Source organism: Arachis ipaensis, chromosome B3 (genome assembly GCF_059453495.1).
Source record: "Arachis ipaensis isolate K30076 ecotype BB chromosome B3, ASM5945349v1, whole genome shotgun sequence".
In the NCBI taxonomy this organism is placed as follows: domain Eukaryota; kingdom Viridiplantae; phylum Streptophyta; class Magnoliopsida; order Fabales; family Fabaceae; genus Arachis; species Arachis ipaensis.
The window spans coordinates 41,016,697-41,025,298 of NC_142438.1; positions in this window are offsets into that span (position 1 = coordinate 41,016,697).

The window sequence follows — 8,602 nt, forward strand, 5'->3', positions numbered from 1 at the left end:
AGCTGAGATGCGAAATTTCAATCCAAAAAGTAATAGAATTCATGTTAATTAGGAAAAACCATAAATATGCCTTGAGTTAAAAAGTAAAAGTGAAGAGTGAGTCAAAAAGCAGAGGGGGTTGTTAGAAAGGTAAAAGTAGTTTTAAATTGAAAAAGAGGTTAGAAAAAAAAAATCAGTGAGTTAGTAAAAAGTTAAGGTAAGCGGCATGATGATTGGTTTCTAAGTAACAAGAATTTCACAATTTGAAGCAACAGACAACTCAGATTTAAGCAAGGAAATCAAGGTGTTGATGATTCATATAGATATACCAATAACGAAAATTTGAAATCAAATAATCAATAATGTGATTTATAAACCGGGGAAACAAAAGGAATAAGAATGCTGGCCCGTGCATTCATGAATTGGTTTGGTGAAAGCTAAAGAAAGCAAAATTGAAAATGCCAAAACCAAGACATGAATGAGAATCAAAACGATTTATAGAAAATTGGGCAGCATTCTGGCTAAAATTGGATGTTTCCGGAAAATAAACAGCAAGCAGAATAGTTCATATAAACTAAAATAAACTACAAATAGATATAAATAATATGAACATGAAAGACAGTCACAATAGTAGCATGAACAGTAAGAACGTCATATGAACAATACTTGGATCACAGCAACAGCAGAATTGCAAAAATTATAAAACAGGTAGCAAGAACAGCGCAATTAAACAAGCCTAAATCCACTAACCACATCCTAGGCTACCTAACAACCTAGAATCCACTACAAACATGCATATCTAACTAGCCTAATGTTGAACGTAAACAGAAAAAATATGCAATTAACTACGAATTGAAAGAGCGGCGTTTGGCGGAACCTGGTAGGCGTATGAATAAAAGTAGGGCAGAGAGATGGTAGGGGGTGGTTGCGGTGGTGGCTGACGAGGCGGTGATGGCGGTTGGCGCAGCGGTGAACGGCTGTCTGGCGGCAGGGGTTGCTGTTTGGGGTAATGGGAGGGGTAGGTGTTAAGGGGGAAGGAAGGGAAGGGGTGAGGGTGTTGGAGGTAGGTGGAGTGACGGTGATGGTGGCTTGGTGGCTGTGGCTGGGCGCGGCGGTGGCAGCGGTGGTGGAGGGAAGAAGAGAAGAGAAAGAGAAGAAAGAGAGGGAAGGAAGAAGGGGGGGGGTGGTGGCGTCGCGGTGAACGGCTGGGGGGTGGTCGCGGTGGTGCAGCCGGTGGAGGTGGTTGGGGTGGCGAGGGGCAGAGAAGGGGGGTTGCAGAGAAGAGGAAGAAGAAAGGGGTTGGGGGGCGCGACAGGGTAGGGTTTCGCGTCACTTGGGGGGGGGGGGGTAATGAATTTGAATCCACCCGATCGCGTGGGGCACGCGGTCACGTGGCTGGGGTGGAATGGGGGTTGACGCGATCGCGTGGGTGGTGCGATCGCATGGAATGGGTAAAAGGATGAATGATGCGATCGCGTGAGGCATGCGATCGCATCGCTAGAAATTGTGCTAAACGCACAATTCCAGCGTCGTTTCAATGCAACTCTCTGTCTCCACTGGGGTGTCATGATATCTGCGCGAAGCGAACGCGTCGCTCACGCTATCGCGTGGCATGGGTGTTGTGCAAGTGACGCGATCGCGTCAGGGACGGACCGCGTGGGTCGTTTTGTGCGAAACACACAACAGCCGCACGATTTCTGCCCAACTTTCTGGGCGTTGGATCTTTACACCGATATCCAGATCACGCGGCCGCGTGAATAACGCGGACGCGTAGGAGGTGGTTTTTTCGCAACTAACGCAATCGCATGAGCAATGCGGTCGCGTCACACGCCTTATATATATATATATATATATATATATATATATATATATGCAATTATGCAATTATGCAGTATGCAATGCTAATGAATAATATTCAGGTTCAATTGAAAAAGAATAAAGATAAATAACACGAAATAAAATTGAAAAAGAAACGACCATACCATGGTGGGTTGTCTCCCACCTAGAACTTTTAGTTAAAGTCCTTAAGTTGGACATTGGATGAGCTTCCTGTTATGGTGGCTTATGCTTAAATTCATCCAAAAATCTCCACCAATGCTTGGAATGCCAACAGCCTCCGGGGTCCCAAACTAGGCATGTAAAGCTTCCGAGAAGCTTCAAACAGATTCTCAGACTCCCGGGGTGACGAATGTCAGAATAGATTCCAGGATCCCAAACTTTGCTTTTAAATCCGCCTTCGTCTTGATCTATATTTTTCCATCCGGGCGGTTTAGAAATTAGATTCTCACCAAGATAACCAAACATTTTCCGAGATCCATTCGATTGAACATGATACCAATCCTTGCACTTCGAATTGAAGCGTGGAACCTTATTGAATCCTGTACACCAGCTCTGAGTACGAGCCAATTCCCTCTTACTCTTAAAGCCACAGAGAGCTCTAAGCTGGCCATCTGTTTCAAGCAAACCATATTCAAGTGAAAAAGTAAAGATAAAGGTTAAGGATTGTACCCACTTGAAGCTTGTATTAGGTGGTAATGGCCCTGGGATAGGTGTTTCCCAGTGGTTCGGTAAGCTCTACTCCCTTGTAATCTTCTGTGAAGTCCTCCACTTCTTTGCAAACTTCTTTGCATGCATCTGTGTCCTGATCAAAGTCTTCAATGTCTTCCGCATCGCTTAAGTCATAAGCTGGAGGTTGAGAGAAATCTACCTCGACGTCATCTTCGTATTCACTTGGATAAGGTTCTTCAGGCTCAAGGAATTCAGTTGCGGATGTGAGTTCGTGACTAGGAGAGCTTGAGGCAAGATCGTCACTGCCCATGGAATCAACTTCTTGGTCTGTTCCGTCCAATTTTTCACAAAGTATATACTGTGGAGGTTGTGCACTGTCCTCCTTGACATCAATTTCGGATTTCTCAGCGGAATCCTTTATGGCTCTTGATTCCCACAGAGGTTCAGCATCTCCTAAATCTTCAACCACTTCTTCCACTACAACTATCATGGCTTCCTCTACTTGTTCCAGTACAAAGCCATGCTCCTCATTGTCCACCGGGGTCTCTAGTGTCTCCTTCATGCCACGCTCTTCTTTTGATTTCCCACATGCAGCTGTGGGAGTACTTTGAGTCCTCAGATGTCGGGAAGCTATTAAATTTACTACCTCAGTTACGGTAGTAGTGAGTTCTAGTACGCTCTTTTCCATCTTTGCTTGTCCTTGAAGAAGAACATGTAGTATGTTGTCCATAGGAGGTTAGGGTGGGTGTGAGGGTTCATTGGTTAGGAAGGGGGGTTCAAAACAAGAATGTGGTGGTTCTCGGGAGTAATTAGATTGGGATTGTGGTGGATAAGGGTCATATGGTGGTGCATGGTGAAAAGGAACTTGAGAGTGTGGTGGTTCAAATCTACGTTGAGAGGATGGTCTATAAGCACAGGGTGGGTCTTGTTGGTAGTTACGAGGTGGTCTACCATATCTATCAGCTTGGCATGCATTGTAGAATGGTCTTTGTCCATGATATCTTGGAAGGGGTTTTTGCCTAAAGGGGTGATCAGATCCTCTTGGCTCCATCCATCGTTGATTGCGTAGACCTTGATGCATATTCCTATTATAGCTCTCACTCCTTTCAACAATATTAGAACTAAACTCAAAGCGAGAGGGGTGATAATTCATAGTAGTTAATAAAAATAAAAGGAGAAAATAAATAAACAAACAAAAGTAAATATTTACAATAACCAATGATAAGGCACACGTTTGCAATTCCCCGGCAACGACGCCATTTTGACGTTAGGATTTTTCCTGGTAAAGAATTTATAAAAGTAGTCGCGTTGTAGATATAGTTTCTAAACCTACAGAAATCCCTTCGTACAAACATTTTGGTTGTCACAAGTAACAAACCCCTTTGAATTGATAACCGAAGTATTTAAACCTCGGGTCATCTTCTCAAGGAACTGCAGGGAAGTATGTTCTTATTATGAGTTATGAAGATTGTAAATTGAGGTTTTGAAAGTAAGGAGCAAGTAATTTAAATTGCAATTAAAATAAGTAAATGACTGTAAAATAAACTTTTGGTAAGGTATGAGAAATTGGAAGTCCTGTCCTAATTATCCTTATCAATGATGATGAGAATTGAGTCTTAATCCCACTTAGTTAGCCTTTACTAAAGTAAGGGAAGGTCAAGTGGATTGATTAGTCTGATCTTCAGGTTCTAGTCAATTCCTAAGAAAGGACAAGAATTATTGAAGTTCAATTCAATAAGCAAAGATAACAATTATCGATCACGTTGAGTTTGATAACTCCTGAGTTACTGATTTCTTAACCAAGACCAAAAGGGGAAAAGTAAATCTACTCGAATAAAAATATCTTCAGATTGGAAGTAACAGTGGCATAAATAAAAGAGAGCAATCATAAACTGAAATACCTCAAATAACATTAATTAAAAGAATAATCTATAACATAGAAAAGTTCATAAATTAAATCGAGGAAATAATTAATTAAAAAGGAATATTGAACCTGATAGAAAGGGGCAATCATGAAAGCGAGAAAAATTCTAAATCCTAATCCTAAGAGAGAGAGAGAGAGGAGAGAACCTCTCTCTAAAAACTACATCTAAATCATGAAAAGTGAATAACTGGAGACTCTCCGTTGATTGGATGCATTCCCCCACTTTATAACCTCTAATCTGTGCTTTCTGTACTTGGATCTGGGCCAAAAAGGGCTTCAGAAATCGCTGGGAGCATTTTTCTGTAATTTCTGGTGCGTGGCCTTTGTCACGCATCCGCGTGGGTCACGCGGTCGCGTCATCTGGAGTTTTTCTTATCACGCGTTCGCTTCGGTCATGCGTCCGCGTCATCTGCGTTCTGCTCAAGGCGCGCGTTCGCGTCATTCACGCGTTCGCGTCGCACTCTCTTCGCGCCAGGCATGCGGCCGCGTCACCCACGCGTTCGCGTTGCTGCCAGTTTCTTCAAAAACTCTATTTTGTGCTTTCCTTCCATTTTTGTATGTTTTCTTTCCATCCTTTAAGTCATTCCTGCCTTTAGAATATCTAAAACTACTTAACACACAAATCACGGCATCGAATGGTAATAAAGAGTAATTAAAATAATTATTTTTAAAGCATAGAAACATGTATTTCACATATATCACATAATAAGGAAGGGAAAGTAAAACCATGCAATTAACATGAATAAGTGAGTGAAGGATTGAATAAATCACTTAAATTAGGCACAAAATATATCATAAAATATGGGTTTATCATAACTGCCTTTAGATATTTCTCCGCTACGTCTAGAAAGGAGATCTTAACAGACTCCCAAGATAAAAAGAATAGTTATCTATCAGAAAAGATAGAACTACTCTAACAAATATGGTTAGCAACTCTACTATAAATACACTGGAACACCCAAGTATAATTCACGTCCTGTCTACTAAAATCCTGCTTAAAACCCTTACTAACTTAAGCATCGGAGTCTCTTGCAGGTACCACCCCCAACCTCCTCACGAGGAACTTGGACAAGCGGCACCTCGGCATGGAAGAGGTCGGACGCTACTACATTAAGGGATTTGGACCTCACGTTTAGGCCCAAATCAACGTTTCAGGTAACTCCCGGAATATTGGCGCCGTTGTCGGGGACGTGAAATTCCATTTTTGACAAATGGCGGACTACGAGCATGAAGACGACCACACCAAGGCCCTCATGGGGAAGGGACCTCCGGAAATCCACATACAAGGAGGATCCATTCTGAGGTCCACCATCCCGAGGATGAGGACCATCCTCATACAACCAAGATCCTGGACTGGTTCATGGCCAGGGGGATTGACTACAACAGCTCAAACACGAGGCTGAACGACAACGGGAAGCAGAACAGGAATTACGAAGAAAGGTGAGACGACGAAAAGAGCTAGAAGACAAACTTCGGAAGCTGGAAGCTGATTTACAAAGGAGGAATGATTGGGTGGAGCGTGATGAGAGTCCCCTGGGAGGAGAAGATCCCTTCACGAAAGAGATCTTGAAGGCTAAAGTTCTTAGGAATTTCAAATCACCCGACATGGATCTCTTTGACGGAACGTCCAACCTAAGTCACCACCTTAGTAACTTTAGAAGCAGAGTGTACCTGGTCGACGCCTCTGACGCCACTCGATGCAAAGTCTTCCTGACTACTTTAACAAAAGCAGCCATGAAGTGGTTTGATAACTTGCCATCTAGGTCGATTACCAGCTTCGACGACCTTGCTAGAAAGTTTTTAACTAGATTTTCCATCCAAAAGGATAAAACCAAACACGCCCCGAGTTTGTTGGGAGTTAAGCAAGAAGTCGGTGAGACTCTTCGCGACTTTATGGAAAGGTTTAACAAGGCCTGCTTAGAAATTCAAAATTTGCCCACTGAAGTCGTGATCATGGGCTTAGTTAATGGTCTCAAAGAGGAACCGTTCTCTCAGTCAATATCTAAATGACATCTGATTTCTCTAAACGAAGTTCAAGAAAGAACGGAGAAATACATCAACATGGAGAAAAATTCCTGACTTAGGAAAACTTTTCCACGAACAAACCTGCCCTACCATCCTTGAGAAAAGGAAAGGGAGCCCAAGAAGAAGGAAGAACAGAGTATAGAAAAACCCCAAAAATACCACATCTATACTACTCTAAGGGTTTCCCTGGTGGATGTTTACCGCGAGATATGCCACATGAAAAAACTTCCACCTCCTCGTCCGATTAAGCACAAAAAATCTAGAAGTCAGACTGAGTATTTCGAGTATCATAAGCTGTACGGATATTCCACCAATGAATATTACGACTTAAAGAATGTCATAGAAAAATTGGCCAAAGAATGCTGACTTGACAGATGCCTGGTTGACAGGTCAGACGACTGAGAAAAAGAAGACGGGACGAAGAAGAAGGATGTCCAGAACACCCTCCTCACCCCAGAGCGACACATACACATGATCAATGGCGGATTTGCAGGAGGAAGAATATCAAAATTCTCACGAAAAAGACACCTCAAGGAGGTATATCAAGTCGAGGAAGACAGTCAATTAACTGATCTACCCACCGTCTCATTCACTAAAGAGGATGCTCAAGGGATATTACCAGGACATGACAACCCAATGGTAATAACTATGATCCTGGCAAATGCTAAAATCCACAGAACTCTGATAGACCAAGGTAGCTCGGCTGATATTCTGTTTAAACCAGCTTTTGACAAGCTTGGGTTAGAAGAAAATGATCTAAAGGCATACCTCGACAGCCTCTTCGGACTGGGAGATACTCCAATCTGACCCCTTAGTTATATCTCATTGTACACCACTTTTGGAAAAGGTATACGATCAAAGACACTAAGCATCGACTACAACGAGAGCCTCAGTTTGAAAAGCAATCCAGCGGAAAAAGAGGTCAACACCATTAAGTTAGGAGGGGTCCGAAGTCGTGAAGAATTGCGCCCCCAACCTGAGGATAAAATAGAAGAAGTGCGAATCAGAAACCATCTTGACAAGACAACGAGCATAGGGGCAAACCTAGAAGGAAGCCTAAAGAAACAACTCGTTCAATTGTTAAGCGAAAATTCTGATCTCTTCGCCCGGAAAACTTCCAACATGCCTAGCATAAATCCCGACCTGATGTCCCATAAGCTTGTAGTATATCCGGGCTCCTGACCTGTTCAACAGAAACCCAGGAAGCTCAAACTAGAACGGACACATGTCGTAGAAGAACAAGTACAAGCCTTGCTGAAGGCAGGGTTCATAAGGGAGGTAAAATATCCACTATGGTTAGCTAACTTAGAGTTAGTGAAAAAATAAAACGGAAAGTGGAGAGTGTGTGTTGATTATACCGACCTCAATAAAGCCTGCCCTAAGGACCCTTATCCATTCCACAGTATTGATGCTCTGGTCGACTCAGCATCAGGCTACAGATACTTGTCCTTTATGGATGCCTACTCGGGGTATAATCAAATCCCGATGTATAAGTCGAATCAAGAGAAGACGTCATTCATAACTCCAAAGGCTAACTATTGCTACATAGTAATGCCTTTTGGATTAAAAAACGCGAGGGCTTCATACCAACGATTGATGAATAAGATATTTTCTGCTCACATAGGAAAACTCATGGAGGTATATGTGGATGACATGCTTGTCAAGACCTAAGAAGACACGACACTATTGCCCGACCTCTCTGAGGTATTTTTTTAACTATAAGGAAGCATGAAATGAGGTTAAATCCTCAAAATGCACCTTTGTAGTAGAAGCTGAGAAGTTCCTGGGATTCATGTTAACCCAAAGAGGAATAGAAGCAAACCCAGACAAATGCCAGGCTATACTTAACATGAAGACTCCGACTTGTGTCAAAGAGGTCCAACAACTAAACGGAAGGTTGGCCACTCTATCCAAATTTTTAGCCAGGTCGGCTCTGAAATCACTTCCCCTTTACTCAATCCTAAGGAAAGGGAAGCAATTTGAACGGACCCCAGAATGCGAACAAATCTTTCAAGACTTTAAAAAATTCTTGGGACAACCACACATACTTACCCGACCTAATAAAGGGGAAGAGCTCGTGCTATATCTGTCAGTTAGAAGCTGTGCTATAGCTTCAGCCCTAGTCTGAGAAGACAAAAAGGGACAACAACTTATCTATTTCATCAA